Consider the following 20,286-nt stretch of genomic DNA (forward strand, 5'->3'; position numbering starts at 1 on the left):
CTGAAGATGCTCTCAACACAATCCAAAACAAAGCAGCCAGCTGGGTTGGCACACCATCCACCATCTTGGCTTCTACCCTGACCACCGATGCACAGTAGCAGCAGTTGCATTACCAGCTACAGGATGCAGAATTACACTGTAGCAACTCACCAAGGCGTCTTTGACAGCACCTCCCAAACCCACAACTTCTACCAGCTGGAAGAGCAAAGGCAGCAGGCACAAGGGGAGACCACCACCTCCTCGAAATCACACTCCATCCTGATATCTTTCATCGCTGCTGGGTCAAGATCCTGGAACACCCTCCCTTACAACGGTGGACGTACCAACACCACATGGACTCCAGCACCACCCACTCTCAATGGCGAGTAGGGAAGGGTAATAAATGCTGGATTTCCCATCAATGCCCACATCCTGAATGTTAATATAAAAATCGTAGCTTATGGCTTTAATGCAATAACCTCAAAGGTGAAATCCACATTTATGCCTTAGTTCCTCAAAGTATTAACGATTGTAGATTAACTGGCTAAAGTTACACTTTCAGAATGTTTAAATTGACAGTAATTATAGGGCAATCTGCCAAAGACAGCGCAGAGGTTCTGCACAGTTGTTTACAAGGACGATGCCGGGGACACAAATTAATTTACTTAATCTTAGCCTGGCTCCATTTTCTAAAATGAATTAGAGTATTTCTAACCTTAGATTTCAATGAGATTCAATCCTTAATCTGTGAAATTACTTTGCTGGTGAGTGATCAGGCTGACTTTCAGAATGACAGGACTGTATGAATCCCTGAAGGACAGCCAGTAGCAGCTCGTGTATATCGACAAGCTGATGGCAGCTGAAACAATAGCCAGAATTCTCCAGCCCTGCCTGCAGCTGGGATTTTCCAGTCCCGCTGCAGTGAACGGAGATTTGGCTGAGCTCCAAATTCTGGCGTGAAGAACCGGAGAATTCCGGTCAATATTTCACAACTGGAGGAGAGGTAGATATATGTCTACCTGTCATATATAATACAGTATTACACCTTCGAATTACTTGGAAGGAATACTCAAGAAGCTGCTACAAAGAAACTAAAAATTAACTAAATGCCCTTGCTAAGATAAGGTATCCTGAAGAAGGAAGATCATCGGTGATCGCTGCATTGCTGACACCAGCCAGTTTTCTCATCATCACCATTATCATAAATAAAATGATGAATCCTCATACCTTGCTAGCTTCATCTACCACAAAGTGAAAAACAAGGGCAACTCACTCCAGAGTCATCACATTCCACATCTTTACATTACATGTAGATAAAATGCTGAGATGGTTATCTGATGATTCACATTAGCAATTTATGTTACACCTCTTGATTTCAAGCAGACTGCATATTGTGCAGAATTTCGGGCATGCCTGCCCGAGCTTCGTACAATCACGCCCAAGGCCAACAGAGAATGCCATTTTCCGAGCCCCGCGCCCACCCCCGGAATTGGGGGCGAGCGTGCCGGTAAAATTCTGGCCATTGTGTTCTACTCAAATGTGGCAACTTATTTTAAATCTCACTCGGGGCTTTTACACAGGAACGGGGGTAGGCCATTTAGTCCCGCTGGCCTGTTCCACCACTCAGAGAGATCATGGCTGGTCTGCAGCCTAACTCCATATACCATCTTTCCCCAAATCTCTTAATAGCGTTGGTTAACAAAGTTCTGTCAATCTGAGATTTAAAATTATGAATTGACCTAGCATCAGATGCGGTCGGTGAGTCTCAAACCTCTATCATCCTTTACATGTAAGACGTCTCACAGCACCAGGCGGGACGTCTTACTGTGCCCACCCCAGTCCAACGCCGGCATCCCCACATCATCCTTCCCATGTAGAAATGTTTCTGAAATTCACTGCTGAAAATCTGATGGTCTGCCTCTCATTCTTTTGCCTCTGTCCCCTAATTCTAGACTCGCCCAACCAGGAAAAAATAGTTCCTCCCAATCTTCGTACTAATATCTTGAAATATTTGTTTAAATAACCTTTTAACTTTCAAAATTCCAGGGAAAACCACCTTAAGTTTGTGTAATACCACTTTATAACTGAACCTTTGAAGTCCAGGTGCCTTTGTGGTAAATCTACACTCTACAAGGTTAACATAACCTTTCTCTGGTGTGGTTCCCAGAACTGAACAAATTACTCCAAGTGTGGTTTTAAATAGGGTTTTATGGAGGCACACCTGTGCTGAATTGATGTGCCTTGTTGTTACAATGTTAAGGGACGGCATGGTGGCACAGTGGTTAGCACTGCTGCCTCACAGAACCAGGGACCCAGGTTCAATTCCAGCCTTGGGCTACTGTCTGTGCGGAGTCTGCATGTTCTCCCCACGTCTGCGTGGGTTTCTTCTGGGTGTTTCGGTTTCCTCCCATAGTCCAAAGTTGTGCGGGTTAGGTTGATTAGCCATGCTAAATTGCCCCTTAATGTTTGGGGGACTAGCAGGGTAAATACATGGGGTTAAGGGGATTATGGCCTCGGTGGGATTGTGGTCGGTGCAGACTCGATGGGCCAATTGGCCTCCTTCTGCCCTGTAGGGATTATATGATTCTATGTGAAGTCTTTCCAAAATAAACACATTGGCCGGGATCCTCCAACCTCATCCGTGGTTGGGATTCTCTGATCCCGCAGCAGTGAATGGAGATTTGGCTGGCGGGCCAAATTCTGTTGTTGCATAAGTCCATAGATGCATTTGATTTTATTGTGTAAACAGTATGTGAAATCTATTCACATGTGCATAGCCAGTCCATTGACCATTGTCCATTAGAGAAGGCATTAGAGTGGTGAAGAAGGCATTCGGCATGCTTGGTTTCATTGGTCAGAACATTGAATACAGGAGTTGGGACGTCTTGTTGAAGTTGTACAAGACATTGGTAAGGCCACACTTGGAATACTGTGTGCAATTCTGGTCACCCTACTATAGAAAGAGTGCAGAAAAGATTTACTAGGATGCTACCGGGACTTGATGGATTGAGTTATAAGGAGAGGCTGGGTAGATTGGGACTTTTCTCTCTGGAACGTAGGAGGCTGAGGGGTGATCTTATAGAGGTCTATAAAATAATGAGGGGCACAGATCAGCTAAATAGTCAATATCTTTTCCCAAAGGTAGGGGCGTCTAAAACTAGAGGGCATAGGTTTAAGGTGAGAGAGGAGAGATACAAAAATGTCCAGGGGGCAATTTTTTCACACAGAGGATGGTGAGTGTTTGGAACAAGCTGCCAGAGGTAGTAGTAGAGGTGGGTACAATTTTATCTTTTAAAAAGCATTTAGATAGTTACATGGGTATGATGGGTATAGAGGGATATGGGCCAAATGCAGGCAATTGGGATTAGCTTAGGGGTTTTAAAAAAAAGGGCGGCATGGACAAGTTGGGCTGAAGGGCCTGTTTCCATGCTGTAAACCTCTATGACTCTATGACCGTTTTGCAAACCTTTTTCGGGGCTGAACACAAAGATGAGGATTTGTATCTAAACATTTGAGGAAAATGTCAATGTGTGCAAACATTGTTCGACAAAATGTTGAAGTCACATCTAAAGCTAATTTAGCCATGATCCCAGCAGTGGACATCCTGCAACACATAAGATGGAGAAGCAAAGAAACTTTTCAAATGTTCTACAACAAGCCTATTAAAGACAATGCAAATATGTTTGCATCGGCACTCTTGCAGGACTTGAACACACACTGGTGCTCACTACTTGTGAGAATAGTGTTGGTGGAGAATTAAAGATTTTGAATTGGGATTAACTCCAAAAATGTGCGGGTTAGGTTGATTGGCCATGCTTAATTTTCCCTCAGTGTCAGGGAGATTAACGGGGTGCATGCGAGTGGCTACGGAGAAAAAGGGCCGGGATGGGTGCTCAGGTTTCCTCCCACAGTCCAAAGGTGTGCAGGTTAGGTTGATTGGCCATACTAAATTGCTCTAGTGTCAGGGGGATTAGCAGGCTAAGTGTGTGGGGTTACGGGGATAGGGTGGAATTGTGGTTGGTGCAGACTCGATGGGCTGAATGGCCTCCTTCTGCACTGTAGGGATTCTACGATTCTATATATTCCTTTACTATTACATATGCCACTCTTCATTGCCAAGGTCAATAGTTGGCACTGACAAGAGTTCACAAACTCTGTCCTCACTTTTAAGACCTCCTGTGCATGTGCTAATGAGGTTTCACGTTATGGTCGGGATTTTATGCCTCCCCGCTCCCCTCACTTATGGTGTGTTTTCCAGCAGCAGAGGCAGCTCGCCATTGGCCACCAAAGCCAATTTGCATTGCTCCCTGGCCACGAGGGATCACCTTCAGTGGAACCAGAAGATCCAACCTGCGGGAAGGGCCAGAAAATCCCACTTAATGGGTGGAATTTGCCAACCGCGCTTGCCCCAAAACCACAAAATCCTGCCCAAGGTCAATGGACCTTGGCATGATCCTGTTCCGCCCACTACAATTCCCATGGCAGGTGGGATGGGAAAATTCGGCCTCACTCAACCTCCCTTATAAAATGAATGTTAAACATCAAACAAGTAAGTTCTCATTTAAACTTTCCATTGTCACAATCCAATGAAGTGTACCCCGGGTGCTTACAGATATAACTTCACTCGAGGTAACCATGCAGGACCACTTCTAGCTAACACAGCTGCAGTCACACTTTACCAAACATGTGACATTGTGTTCTGTTACATACACTTTAAAGCCGCACTTCAAGTGTTCATTGAAGTAAATATTCCAAAAACATTTAGTGAGGTTTTGTCTATTCTATGGGAATATTGAAATAATAATTTAGCATAGATTTCAGTCACAGCAGCCCTGCTGTTGTTGGTGAATTAGTCATAACATTCAATATGTCAATGTCACTTTAATGGAGTGGTCAGGACTCCAATAGTCAATTGATTTTTAAACCAGGGGATGAAACTGCACATTGAGATATTCATGTCTGCAGCTATAATCTTGTGTGACACTGCAGAAAATGATCTTATCTGCTCTAGTTTTTCTAAGCATCTGTAATCTCTCCGCTGCACCTCGTTCACTCTTTTTTTCAGAGCTGTGACCACACTGACAGCTTGACGCCTTTGGCGGAGCTCATACCAACTCTGCTTTTAGCTCCCAAAAGGTATAAATACCTGAGTCAGCACATAGCAATCTTCGTTAGGTCAGTACAGATCCTTGATCCAATTATCTAGCGCACTTCTTGTACAGGAATGTCCCCTGTCCAACTTAGTGGGAGATTGGCAGACTTTACGTTGGCTGCCCTGAGACTTTATAGTCCGATAAAGTCTGATTTTTCATCACCAGGAAAAACATCAGAACTCAAGCCAGAATTCCACCTGCCCTTGTTCTGGTCCAGTCTTCAGCTTGGCAGGGAAGTTGCTAATTGTTCCCTTCTGTGCCTCTACACCAACAGTTTATTTATTTCACTAAATAACATCCTATCAAAGGCAGCATTTTGAGGTCTGGCATTGTAAGTTTAAAGATAATGAAATGACGATGTTTCAGGAATAAATAAGGACATTTTTTGGAGTGTCTGACCAAATTTGGATAAGTTGTGGCATAAACTCCTAGTAAGATTGCTTAACGCGAGGTTGAAGAGCTGATTTGTTTTGGGAAGAATGAACAAATAACTTTGGCTGAAACTACTGATTTGTTTCTAAAAAAAATCTTAAAGGTCCCACTGCTGTTATGCCTGAGTGCCTGTGCACAATGAAAGAACAATTCTACAAACGCATTGTCCATTAGGAAAGGCATATCACAAAATGTTTTTGCTGCACAGAATGAGGCCATTAGGTCCTAATGAGCCTTGTGCAGCTTAAACATCAACATGAGTCAACATATCCTGGTATTCTTTTCTCCCTCATATGCTTAGCTACCTTCCCCAAGAGCGCATCGATTGATAATTGCCTCAACCCTCCCTGGGGGACAGCAAGTTCCACATTCTTACCACTCTGAGTAAAAGAAATGTATCCTGAATTTCCAATTGGATTTAGTAAATGACTATTTCATATTTATGGCCCTTAAAAGAAAGGTTCATGCAACTGAATTAATTGATGCTGAAAAACATCTTTTGCCAAAACAGAAACATACCATTTCCAAAATGGTTCATCGTCTAGCCTATTTACACAGAGTAGTGTTCATCCAACAGAAGGAATTTTTCAGTTGCAAGCAATAAAATAAATTTACTCCAGAAAGCAAATCAAAGAAAAAGGTTTAATTAAAGCAACTTCATTACTCCCACACTTGAGGCCAGACCCTGGGCCATACAAGCTCACAATTCCCATCTGCTTCTTATTTATACTGGGTCAGCTGACCACCACATCATTTTGTCATTGGTTACATTGTCTACCGGGTCAGCTGGCCCTCACAGCTTGTTACCATTGGTTACTATCATAGATCATAGAAACCCTACAGTGCAGAAGGAGGCCATTCGGCCCATCGAGTCTGCACCGACCACAATCCCACCCAGGCCCCATCCCCACATATTTACCCGCTAATCCCTCTAACCTACGTATCCCAGGACTCTAAGGGGCAATTTTTAACCTGGCCAATCAACCTAACCCGCACATCTTTGGACTGTGGGAGGAAACCGGAGCACCCGGAGGAAACCCACGCAGACACGAGGAGAATGTGCAAACTCCACACAGACAGTGACCCGAGCTGGGAATCGAACCCGGGACCCTGGAGCTGTGAAGCAGCAGTGCTAACCACTGTGCTACCGTGCCGCCCTATACCTGTTACACTATAACAGATCCAATGTTATCATTGGTCACATTCCATCAAGTAGCATGACAATCACAATGTAGATGTAGCGCATCTGGAGACAAAAACATCTGTATTGCAATGGGGTCTTCTCAGTGTTTCCGATTTTTTTTGCAGATGTTTCAGAAGTATGAATCAAATGTTCCTCCAGCAACTTTAGAATAGGGGGTTGTAGTTCAGGTAACACAGTGCACATTACCGAGCAATGTTCAGTCACTAGACTGCGGAAGAAAAATGCTTCTGGAATTTAATTTTTCATGTTTGACTTTCTCATTAATCAGGAGTGATGCAATGAAGCAGGTAATTATGGAAATGAACCTGCCAGTGCACAAAATAAATTCGAAACATGAGGAGAAAGAAGGAATAAAAGAAAATAAGGTCCAGCCTGGGCTGAAGGGCACAGTCCAAGAGATTTTTCACAGGCTGCAACTAACTGTAAGAAAACTTGACATTTTTACTTGTCGCTAAAGTCTTTCTGCTTAAAGTCATATCCACAAAAAAGTTTGACCAAAAGTCATTTCTTAACATACATAATAAAGTACACATTGAAACCACAAGCTGTACAAAGCATCATTCTTCCTCCACCCACCCCACCCCCACCAAGCCCCTGCTTCCAAAGAATTCTCTGCAGCGACTTTCCATATCCACAAAGGTGCTTCAACAGCCGGTATTCACATCAGTGATTTTTCACACCAAGTTACTGTTAGGGGTGATGGTGATCATATTCAGCTCCTCAGGAAAGAATGGAAGTGGGGGGGGGGGGGGGGGCAACACGCGGATAAATCATTTCAACCCACCCTGGTACGCATTAACCAGGTCAAACAAAATTAATGACATTCTGTGGACTGAAGGGCACGTGGATTTTTCACAAGCTGTGTCGTTAAGTGGAAGAAAATGTTACATTTTGTTTTGCCTGCGTCAAGAGGATTCTGGGGAAAAGGCTGAACAACACATCAAGTGGGTCAAGAACAGAGAGTCATAACTGATTTATTAATGTCTTTGCACTTCACCTCCACAAATCACACCACAGGAAACTGCTGTACGGTGGGCGGCTCTTTGTTTAATTTGAAGCTGCTGAGAACACATCGGAAGCAGAGCATACTGATGTTGTGGTGTAACTCCAGTTTCACTCTATCTGGGTAACTAACTGGGCATTAGCACTTCAACTTCCATCACAGTCAAACCTTTGTAAAGAAAAGGAAAGGCAATCTCTGACTAATTGCAAAGATACTTACAGATCAGAAGGTGAGCATGAGAAGCAATGAGAATGCAAAAAGAGAATGGAAAGGAAGCAGGTCAAAGATCAATTTGTCTTGAAAAATATGAGCTCGGTGTTACATAGGGTACTGCCACTTAGGGTTGAACTTCAGCTCCAGTAGGGGGTGCCATATCTACAAAGACTGTTGACAGTCATTCTCCCAAAGTACAGATTTAAAAAGTAATGAAGGATGAATAATTCCCTCGCCACAGCTCTGTATGTGCTCGAGTAACAAAGTGGTAATGATAACTTTGGCTTTTCGGAGCTGGCTGTTCCCTCCATGGACTACTGATGGATGATAAGTGTATCAATTGTCCTTACAAGAAGCCCATCCGCACTAAATTGAATAGACAAGTAGCAATGGAAAATGAGATATGCCATAAATTATTTCCAGGGAAAGGGGTTAAAGGAGTTGTGAAAACTGAAGTTGGCAGTCCTCAGAGAAATTGGATTGAAAAGAAGCAGGCTAGAGTGGAAGTGAAAGTCCTGCAATATTGATGCAACTTCTCAATGGGAGAGTGGGTGTGCTGTTGAGAGGAAATCTAGGTCAGAGAGGTTATCTAATCATGATGCTGCAAGAGGTGCAAGTACATGGCATACATCACTTATCCTGTGCCTCCGATTCTCCTCTTCCGGGAGCACAGAGACTCCTGCCATGATACAGTGCGGCAGCTGCAGTCAATCACTTGGTACCAAGCCAAAGTGACCAGAATGCATGTTTAAAGCAAAGAGGAATAAAGAGACTGGATTTAGGGACAAAAGAAAATGATAAACAGAAAGGGGGAATAAAAAGATAAAGGAAGAAAAAAAGTGTGGTGGAGGCAAATTCGATCTAGGCATTCAACAGGGAAAAAGGAGCAGTAAGCAGGGTTACAGGGAGAAGGCAGAGAAAAGGCACTAAGTGAATTACTTATTCAGAGAGCCAGTGCAGAGACCATGGGCCAAAAGGCCTCCTTCTCTGCTATAATAATTTGGTGATTCTGTGAAAAGGACCTTATAGTTCAGCTGTGTTCAGCAATTGCTATATTGTTCTTTGAGAGGTTGGTGAGTGAATGACAGAGTAGGTATGTAAAATGTACCAATGATGTCGCTCCTGAAGCACAAAACTCATATGGAACCCTCGCTAAGAATGCCACTTCTCTACTTTCACACCAACATGGGACTTTCTCGATTAAAAAGAAACACCATGACCTATCCAGTTTATCTTCCCCCATTCTGGCGGCCCGCAATGAAATGACAATGTAATTGTTGATTGATCAGGGCTATCAATCCCCATCCACTAATTTAAAACACAACACAATGAAAATCTAAGCAATGAAGAGGTTTGGGAATCATAGCTCAAAACTCACCTCCCTCCCAAACAATCACATTTAGCACACTACCTACTGCATTGCATGGTTTTCATTCAGAAAATATTATCTATTTGGCATCTGAAAGCATGATCCTTTTCTGAATGTCAAAGCAGTTTCGTGTCCTGAAAATTATTACCTTCTGGCACTTCCAGGAATGTGGATGAGAGTGTCCTGGCATAAAGAAATAATAAAAAACTTCCGGGAACAATTCACTACTAACTGGAATGAGACTCCATAGTTTCATTGGTCCCTTTTGGGCCAGCAGGGCCGAATGTCTTCGGGGGGGCCATTACTAGGGTCCTCTTATCAGTTCAGAAGGACAATAGTGGAAATAATTCATAATGTCATAAGTCAAGGAATGTCACAATCACACTGTTCAATGCGAGATCAAAGCTCACGGCTGAATGGTTCAAATTGCATGGCAACTTGCATAGAATCCAAACTCATGGCTCGTCTCTTTTACTGTATAAATTGCTGGTTATTTTATAAATAATGGTAAACAACATTGATGTGTCATTCTAATGCTGCACCTTCCTGGCAATCTTTAGCCTTTAGTTTGCTGTTGAGTTGGCATCGTCGCCATCCCCCTGATAACCTCCTTGCGTTGGCACCCTCTACAGTTTGAGGATCTCTGACTTAGATACTGTCAATTTAAAAATACATGTCTATTTCCAAAACCAACAAGATCAAACTGATTCTATGTCGCAACAATGTTCAAACGTCTGGTGATTCAGACTACAGAGCCACATCCCGAAGACTCGAGGAACCAGAAGCAAAATTAGTGAAATAACATGGTGAAGCTTAAAGTACTTTACAGAAAAGAGTTGAGTTTTTTTCCTTCATTTGGATGAAAAAGAGATCAATTATTGAAGCTCGCGTTCATTATCAGAATGATCATGTCAGTCAGAATGTATTTACCCTTACCCTTCAAACCTAACATGTCAAACTTTGACGCAAATTTAAATTCTTCCAATTGCTACCATTTCTTATTTACACAACAGTGACCCTATTATCATACCCAAATACAGAATCAAAATAGAAAAAAAACTTGTGTTGCATTTATCTACCACTAACTGTCGACAGTAAGCCTCTGTTACTGCAAATTTAAATGTAGAGAAACTTGATTAGCAGTCAACACCCAGGCAGTTATTCTTAAATAGGGATGCTGAACGGTGCATGGATTTTGAATGTAGCTCAGTCAAGATTTATTCTCAGGACGCATGTGGTAGTCTTTAATTAGCATACCAAGTAAATCACTATGCCCATGCCATCCACATCAGAACCATCCTCACTCAGTCCAATGCACCACTTTAAAGAAACACAGTATGCTATTAAAGTTTTACAGTTAACCCCTGTGGCTATACTTTCACAGCAGCACTGTAGCATTTGTGGCTTAACTTACTAATATGATTCTTTCTTCTGCATTTATACAATTATTTAATCTTTAACATGATAAACTATTTACGTCAAAATGCCTTGAGTAAATGGGGGAAGAAGTGGGTCCAAGCCCACGATTTTTCACACAGTGATTTTCCACTTTTAGCTGCATCCGCCATGTAATCCTGCACAGGCAGAGAGGATTAATGAGGACACTCACTCGAGGCAATTCTCATCAATCGCCCAGCAGTCATAAAGAAATGTTAATAAATGTCCAGCCATAATTTCCCCTCCTGTACCCCCTGGTAAAATGAATGAATGATGCAACATGACCTAAAAGGATTGAGATGAAGGCAAGAATGTATTAGATTCCTGACTGCACTCTATTTTATGTCCTAAGAGACAAAGTAAAATTATATCCTAGAAATCTTGGAAATGTAATTGGTCAAATATTCAAAATTACAATGTAAATGATTGATTATCACTTAGTGACAAAGGTTCTTTATTAAAACCTATCTTTTAGATTTTCTTCAGTCTCCAGTATATTGCAGTAATAAGGTACAGCTACAAAATTCTTAAGTGTCTACGAGAAATGGTCCAAGTACCTCTCCCTCACCATTTAACTGAACTCAATCCCAACCCTTGATCTTGTCCCAAGGCTACAGCAGACTGACAGCTCCAAGGTCCACCCTTCCAGCAGCAGAGTGAAGCCCAGGAATTACTGAACCATTAACATCTACTGATCTTAGATTCTAGACAAGGCATCAGCTTCAGCTCCTATACCAGGCTCCTAATCCATCGGCAGCCCATTACCTTAGGTTGGTTACACTTGGCAGACATAATGAACCTGAAATGGGAATGAGGTTCTGCAGCTCAGTCCTGCGATTTTGCGATGGATTTACACTTTTATAGCTGGAAATTCTGCATGAATGATCACAATACATCGGCATTATTGGCAGGAAACTTTCACGCACTAGTTCAAAATTAGTTCATTGACTTTCACTTAAATTAACCTCTGTACGGCGGAGATGTCTGTACGGCAGCATTTTAAGATTTGTTTTGTTGCATTTTGTTTGCATCAAAGTAGCTTAAAATTTGTTGTGACAACCTCCAACACAGATACATCCCCAACCATAAATCAATCAAAGAGTTGCTGTTATACAAGAATAAATGGATATTTACAACAGTGTCAAAAAATGGCATTAAATCTGTTTGAAAAGTTGGGAGCTTAGAGGTAACTTCTCCATGCCTGTTCTCTAAACTATACTGAACAGCTGCCGTCAGGTTAGGGTAGCAGAGGAATTGGTACAATTGACTAGAATCTCAATAGGATGAAGAAAACTAACAGGATTCCTGCTCCTGATCACTGTATAGCTACTCCTTACTGCAGCTACACATCAAGGATGGATTGTTCTGATGTAATGGCCTCTACATGTAAGAAGGTGAGGCAGCATTCAAGTAAATATTCACAAATTACATTGAATGTATTGCACAGAATTAGGCCATTTGGCCCAACCAGTACTTACACTCCACTTGACCCAATTACCATCCCTCCTCATCTAATTCTATCAGCACAACCCTCTAATCCCTTCTTCTATGTATGCTTACTTAGCTTCCCCTTAATGCTATTCATGTGAACTACTCCCGTTCCTACTAGTTCCTGGGTAAAGAATTTTCTTTAGAATTCCCTATATGATTTCTTACTGACCATCTTGCTCAAGCAATGGGAGCAGGAGTAGGCCAATCGGCTCCATGACCCTGCTCCACCATTCAATAAAACTACAGCTGATCTGACCATAACTTCATCCTGTCTGTCTGCTCTCTCAAAACCCTCAACTGCCCTGCAGATCAACAATCTATCCAACGCGACACTAAATATATTCAGTGACAGCTTCCTCAGTCCCTCAAGTCCTTGAGTTCTGCTTTTCCCCACAAGTGGACAGAGTAAGTGTGAATGTGTGTTTGTGAGAGAGTGCGAGAGTGTGAGTGAGAGTGTGTGTGTGTGAGAGTGTGTGTGTGTGAGAGTGTGTGTGAGTGCGAGAATGTGTGAGTGCGAGAGTGTGTGTGAGTGCGAGAGTGTGTGTGTGTGTGTGTGAAAATGTGTTTGAGTGCGAGAATGTTCGTGTGTGAGTGCGTGTGTGAGAGCATGTGAGTGCGTGCGAGTGCGTGAGAGAGGGTGAGACAGGATGAGACAGGATGAGACAGAGTGTGTGGGTGTGTGCGTGTGTGAGTATGTGCAGGTGTGTCGACTATAGTACAGGAAACTTTAGAAATTTAGAATTTTTAAGAGGAAAACCAAGCCTATTCATACTTTCCCAATAGGTATAAGTGTGTATGAATAATTGCCATGGCAGCTATGCCAAATGGCAACTGACATTCATGGGACTGTAAGAGTTTTAACAACACCAGGTTAAAGTCCAACAGGTTTATTTGGTAGCAAATACCATTAGCTTTCGGAGCGCTGCTTCTTGTGGAAAAGGAGCAGCGCTCCGAAAGCTAATGGTATTTGCTACCAAATAAACCTGTTGGACTTTAACCTGGTGTTGTTAAAACTCTTACTGTGTTTACCCCAGTCCAACGCCGGCATCTCCACATCATTCATGGGACTGCCCAGCAAGAAAGGAGAGGAGCAAACCAAAATTAAAATAGGAGCTCTACAAAAAAAGCATGGTTGGAGCACTTCCATCAAACCAAAGCAGGTTAAACCTAGTCTACCCAAAGACTCATGTTTGAAAAGGATGAAATGTGTACTTGATTTGGAGAAGAAACCACATTTTTGGTAGATAATTAATTGCTGCTGAGAAAGTTATCTCAATTAACTAGACTCCATTAGTAATTATACAGACTCCATTTTCAAGCCTTTCTCAACATGAATAATCTTCACCTTACTGTGGATCTTTCTCCAAAAACAGGAAAAGAAATCTGTTATGACACAGTCACGGATTCAGCTTAAGTAAATCCATTGACTTGGGCCCAGAGTCTTTCATCTTTATTTGGACTTGGACGTTTTTTACACAGAGGGTAGTGGGGGCCTGGAATGCGCTGCCAAGTAGGGTGGTGGGGGCAGGCACGCTGACATCGTTTAAGACTTACCTGGATAGTCACATGAGCAGCCTGGGAATGGAGGGATACAAACGATTGGTCTAGTTGGACCAAGGAGCGGCACAGGCTTGGAGGGCCGAAGGGCCTGTTTCCTGTGCTGTACTGTTCTTTGTTCTTTGTGTGTTATGACTTTAACACTGAGTAAAGTACAGCACTTAAATTTGGTAAAGAAATTATATTTATTACTTCCTGTATTATGTCTAAAAAGAAACCAAAGCCCAATGTTGAATGATGCTACCATGGATTGTCAATATTAAAAACAGGGCAGCATGTCCTATCAAAAAGAAATCACAGGCTACATTCTCACATTGCCCGTCACTCCCTCCTGCTCGCCCTGGTTGGGTGAGTTTTATCAGTTTTAGAAAAGGTTACTTGATGAAGACTATGAAAGAAAGAAAACTTTGATTTTCAGAAGAGCTGTAGTGTCGTACATGACATCGCTGGCCAGATTTCCAAATCACAAAAGCCCTGTCATTAATGACCCTTATGAAGAAGTGCACAATCCAAATATCCAACGTTTCCTATTGGAAGGCATTGCAACTAGCTCCATAACTCCATGGAAATACATACGGTGGCACAGTGGCTAGCATTGATGCCTCACAGCGCCAAGGACCTGGGTTCAATTTCTGGCTTGGGTCACTGTCTGTGCGGGGTCTGCACATTCTCCCGTGTCTGCCTGGGTTTTCTCCGGGTGCTCTGGATTCCTTCCACAGTCTGAAAGACATGCTGGTTAAGGGCATTGGCCATGCTAAATTCTCCTTCAGTGTGCCTGAATAGGCACCGGAGTGTGGCGACTAGGGGATTTTCACAGTAACTTCATTGCAGTGTTAATGTAAGCTGACTTGTGACACTAATAAATAAACTTTAAATACTGTGAGAGTGGAGGGGAGGGGGGGCGGTGTACACAGGGTGCTGACTAATATCTGTCCCGGAAATATTACACGCAAAATTATGAACGGACACTGCCTCCGTGAAGAATGTAGCATAGCTTTTTTGCTGATTTACACTGTGACATACTCTAGATGTCGATGCATTGGTCAACCAAAAAATCTCTCCAAAAACAGGGGTCGACTTATACTCCGAGTATAAAAGTGAACTATCAGCATGGGTGTGGGTGCTCACCATCCTTGTCATTCCCCATATGGGGTCTGCTCTGTGCCAACATACCTTAAACTCCCACACATCTTTGAAATACATCCGGTATCGCCTGCTTGATCAATAGCACCTAGCTGTAAGGTACAGATTTTGATCTGATTTGATTCATTATTGTCACATGTATTAGTATACAGTAAAAAGTATTGTTCCTTGCGCGCTACACAGACAAAGCATACCGTACATTGGGAAAGAAAGGAGAGAGTACAGAATATAGTGTTATAATCATGGCTAGGGTGTGGAGAAAGATCAACTGAATATAAGGTAAGTCCATTCAAAAGTCTGATGGCAGCAGGGAAGAAGCTGTTCTTGAGTGGGTTGGGACGTGACCTCAGACTTTTGTATCTTTTTCCCGACGGAAGAAGGCGGAAGAGAGAATGTCCGAAGTAAAGCATGTATGTGAAGGGTGAAAAATTGAAGCTGGTTGCCAATGCGAGTATAGCATGGCGTGGCTGAAAGCAGGAGTCAACTTATACACTGAACATATGCAAAATGTGATTTATTTTGGGGGCCAGAAAAATGAGTCGTCTAGCACACTGCATCGACTTATACACCATGATCTACAGTGAATCATACTGAAACTCCTGGCTGCCTCACTCGCATGTGACTTTATTGCAACAAAATCGCCCTAACTTTCCTCACTTTTCAAAATTACTTTCTATAGGTCTTTTAGTCGAATCAAGATATTCCCTAATCGGCAAAGTTATTACTTACAGAATGAATAATATTTGGCTAGCTTACTGAGCAAAAACAGACTCCTTTAACTTTCAAACATTTTAGATTGTCATATACATTCCCTCAAAGAAACTTTACCGTTCCTTTATTAATCTCCTGCATCTGTTTACTCTTGAATGGGAACAGTAAAAATGGAGCTCCACAGAGTTCCAGCCAGTGTTACACCAGATATTCAATAGAGGTTACATCTATGGGGACAAAACGGGGATCAACAAAAATGTAAATTATACAGTGCCTTTAACAGAACAAATTTCCCAGACAGTTGTGGGGAAAATGAATGCTGAGCCATGAAGGGAGAGAATTAGGGTGGGTGCTAAAAGCACGATTGTAAGATTAGATAGGAGGAGCAAGAGAAACAGAGCGTCCTAGGGAGGCTTCAGAGGTTAGAGCTAAGTTATGAATTAGCTGAAGGCTCTGCCACCAATTGAAGGGGCAGGGGGTTAAGGGCAATGGAAGAGATCAAGAGGAAAAGAACATTCAGGGGAAGATGTAGAGTTGAAGGAGTTTGCAGGCAGAATGATGCAAGACAAGACTGAGGTTACTAGCTCTGTTGCACTATATTGTTGCATCATATGACCTCCTGCATCCAATCGCCTTGCCCCCAAATGCCTATCATTGGTCACCCACACATTGCTCCTTGCAGCTGATGGTCAATAATGACAGCTATGATACCGGCAACTTTTTGGATCTCAGAAACTGCTCCATCCGTGGTGTGGTTTATATCAGTTACAGCACTCATGCTGCAGACCAACATTGAATCCAAAGCACTACATGGTCTTGCTATGAGTATGCTTAGTGCAAAACAGAAGAAGAAAATAACCGTGCTTGGGGAAATGTCTGGGTCAGTAATTCCAGGAGCAATCCAGGAGAATTGTCAATCCTAAGCAAGGCTGTGGTGAGATATTTAAACAATGGCACTGCTTGTGAATGTAATGAAATGTGAAATGCAGAGTTAGTGGGCGAGTGGGTCATACTGCGAGGAAGGGTAAGCACAGCAGGGTTCAGACAAATTGGAATTAATGAAGACTGGGAAGGCAGCAAGAGGACAATAAAGTCATCATATCTGGAGGTGACAGAGCATGAGTAAGAGTTACATCAGTGGAGGAGCTGAGTAGGATAATGGTGCAGGCTGATTAAAGTTCACCACATATTCTCTGAAGCAAATAGATTGAATTCCAACTAGAACCTGCCACAATTATCATTTGTATCAAACATTGAGGAAAGAAAAGCATTTAAAAGAACACATTTTTAAAAAGTATTGACCTGAGATGAGAACAACTAACCAGATTGACTATGGTAACTAAATGAAGTTTTATACTGGTGTAGGCCTATAATACAGAGAGCAGGTTTGTAGTTCACGTTTCTTAATTTACTTAGTTTACCCAACTATAGGCTGGAGAAACTCTCCACTTGTTGCTTGATTAATGCAGATATTGGGTGCCCAAAATTAAAACTGTTCTAATACCAGCACTTACATCAGTTAACTTGAGGAACACAAAATTCACTTAAGAACAGTTCATATATTTTGCCAGCCCCAAAACTCTCACTGTTAATACTTGACTGTGAAAAATGGACAGGAAAAAAAGACTCAGAATATATTGTTGGACCAGATGTGTCACTGGAAAATTTTTTTTTTTTGACATAGCAAAAATTGCATTTTACTTTACTGGCTTACCATACTTAGATACAGGAATACACAGACTGCTTAATGCTACAGGCACAGGAGGCTGAAGTGGCACTGTGTTTCTCAGTTACCTTAGCACAGATCTTTTACTACCCTGAGAGACAGTTCAAGTGTATTATTCGGCATAACATATAGAAATTCCTTAACTTTATTCCATACATATTTCACAGTTTTCAATTTTTTTTGAAGGAGAAGTGAGAAAGATACCATGGCAGCTTCCATGTATGATCCAAATGATCAGAGCTGAACTGTGATTATCAATCAGACTCTGGGCCAAGCACAGGGTGAAGGCATTAGGTGGGAGTTCAGGTGTTTCTCGTCTGTGGGGCAGACTTGATGGGCTGAAAGGCCTCTTCTGCACTGTATGATTCTATGAATCGCTTTATTGTCTAACATATTTAGAATGCAAATAATAAAAGATATTCACTTCACTCCTAGTATAACATTTTCTTATCGTTTTTACACACCACCTCTATATGTTAAAAACCGATTAATCGACGCTGCATTTTAAAAGTGACATACCTAGTTATTTTTCTTTAATAAAATATCACACTTTTTAATTAACAAATGGCAACTACTTTGCACTTGGATGCAATTGCCCACTTTATGTTAGAGATTGCACGCAAACGGCAAGAGCACAAATTGGCAGGACATCTTTGGAGAGAGGAACACAAACATGGAGAACCGAATGGGAAAATGAACACCATCTAGCTAGGTATTCCAGACACATGAAAAGTCCTGAGAAGCGGAAAGGCTCCAATGCATGGCAATCATAAGTGTCTTTATGAGATGCAAACGTTTAAACAAAATTATTCGACGGCGACATAATAAGATCCAAGGTAGTTAAATAGCAGTCAAATCCAATTTAAAAGCGAAACTGAAAAAATGCAGAAAGGTCAAAGTAAGAATGCTTACTTGCCTGTTTCAACATCAACCTGCATCGTGAAACAAAGTAAGGGTTCACGTTATGGTAAGAGATACATCTTGATCAGCAGTAAAAATAGAGGCAACTATTTGACACCATAAAACTCTGATAGAATACCGTATGTTAAAAAAAAGTAGTTTCCCTTAACTGCAACCTTCCCAGCAACTCAGGAAGTTTAAATAAAGGTAAAAAAAAAGGAAACGAGGTGGCGGGGGGAATGCAATCGCTGGATTCTGGAAACAATTTGCAAATCATTTTTGTGTTTTGTTCTTTACGTTTATCACGGTGATTTCCTGTCAACTGCCTGGATCACAGCTTGTGTGATGTGGTCCCAGACAGGCACTCACTCGCTGCAGAGTCGCAGCACACAGGGCGCGTCAGGAGAATTCAGCAAGTAAGAAATCCAAAGGATAACTTCTGATTCACACCGTGATGAACAAGAAAGGTGGAGACAGATCATAAGAAGGTGGACAGGGAAAGGACCCCCTCCCCATTATCCCCACATTGCCCCTTCCCCTCATACTGACACTCAGCAATCTCTCATGCCTATAACCAATGTTTCAGAGGGGGAAAGGGGTTGGTTTTTGCTGGGATGAAGTGTCTCGGGGTTGAGGCGGGTGAAGGGTTTGTGTTGTGGGGAGTAGCGCTGGGACTCAGGCTGGGGACTGTCAGGACAAAGCGGTGGGGAGCCACCGAGAGCAACACTGAGCAGCCCGGCTCTGTGCAGCCCACTCCCCCGGGCACTGAGACACCCCCCCCCCCCCAGCCCCGGGCACTGAGACCCCCCCAGCCCCGGGCACTAAGAACCCCCTCAGCCCCGGGCACTGAGACCCCCTCGGCCCCGGGCACTGAGACCCTCAGCCCCGGGCACTGAGACCCTCAGCCCCGGGCACTGAGACCCTCAGCCCCGGGCACTGAGACCCCTCCAGCCCCGGGCACTGAGACCTCCTCCCCCCTCCCGAGACCCCCCCAGCCCCGGGCACTGAGACCCTCAGCCCCTGGCACTGAGACCCTCAGCCCCGGGCACTGAGACCCCCCCAGCCCCGGGCACTGAGACCCCCCCAGCCCCGGGCACTGAGACCCCCCCAGCCCCGGGCACTGAGACCCCCCCAGCCCCGGGCACTGAGACCCCCCCAGCCCCGGGCACTGAGACCCCCCCAGCCCCGGGCACTGAGACCCCCCCAGCCCCGGGCACTGAGACCCCCCCAGCCCCGGGCACTGAGACCCCCCCAGCCCCGGGCACTGAGACCCCCCCAGCCCCGGGCACTGAGACCCTCCAGCCCCGGGCACTGAGACCCCCCCAGCCCCGGGCACTGAGACCCTCCAGCCCCGGGCACTGAGACCCTCCAGCTCCAGTCCCTAGTTTCCGAAGCAGTTTCCCGAGCTGCCCGGTAACAACTTGTAAAGTCAGTCCAAGTCAGCACATCCACATTGCCACTTACCCCTTTCCAATCTTTTAACACCGTCTCTCCATTCAACACATTGCCAGCTCCCGGTAAAGGCTCCTCACCTCCGGGCTTTGGAACTCATCACCGCCCCAAATCCCGCTGCACAAAGGACAAAGTCGCTGCTTCTCTTCTGATCTCCCCGTCCTTTCTGCATAAACTTCCCGTGAAGGTTCTTCCTCCGCTTCTGAATGAGAAACAGAGTATCCGGCCACTGTGCACCCAGCACCCGGCTCAGGCACCACCGACTCAGCAGCCCTACTCACACACACTCAGCAGCAAACCCACAGGCGACAGAGCTGCAGCTCAACAGTAACCAGTCAGATCATAATCTCTCCTCCCACCTCACAGTGCAGGAGCAGACAGCCCGCCTCACAGTCCTCCAGACACCACTGTACAACAGACAGACGCTTCACAGTCATCCAGACGCAGTCCTCCAGACACCACTGTACAACAGGCAGATGCTTCACAGTCATCCAGACGCAGTCCCCCAGACACCAC

General features: G+C 43.7%; 1 protein-coding gene across 2 annotated transcripts in view; it reads right to left on the reverse strand.

The window, feature by feature from the left end:
* The window catches only part of LOC144500447 (carbohydrate sulfotransferase 15-like), an 83,386-nt gene extending 63,309 nt beyond the window's left edge, over positions 1-20,077 (reverse strand). Inside the window, exon 1 of one of the 2 annotated variants that reach the window (XM_078223380.1) lies at positions 19,851-20,077. The gene's annotated coding sequence lies outside the window, so the exon portion shown is untranslated. Of the gene's footprint in view, positions 1-19,782 lie in introns of both variants that reach the window. The other variant, XM_078223379.1, reaches the window with a different exon arrangement.
* Positions 20,078-20,286: the final 209 nt, after the last annotated feature.

The sequence above is a fragment of the Mustelus asterias genome, chromosome 11, assembly GCF_964213995.1.
Source record: "Mustelus asterias chromosome 11, sMusAst1.hap1.1, whole genome shotgun sequence".
In the NCBI taxonomy this organism is placed as follows: Eukaryota; Metazoa; Chordata; class Chondrichthyes; order Carcharhiniformes; family Triakidae; genus Mustelus; species Mustelus asterias.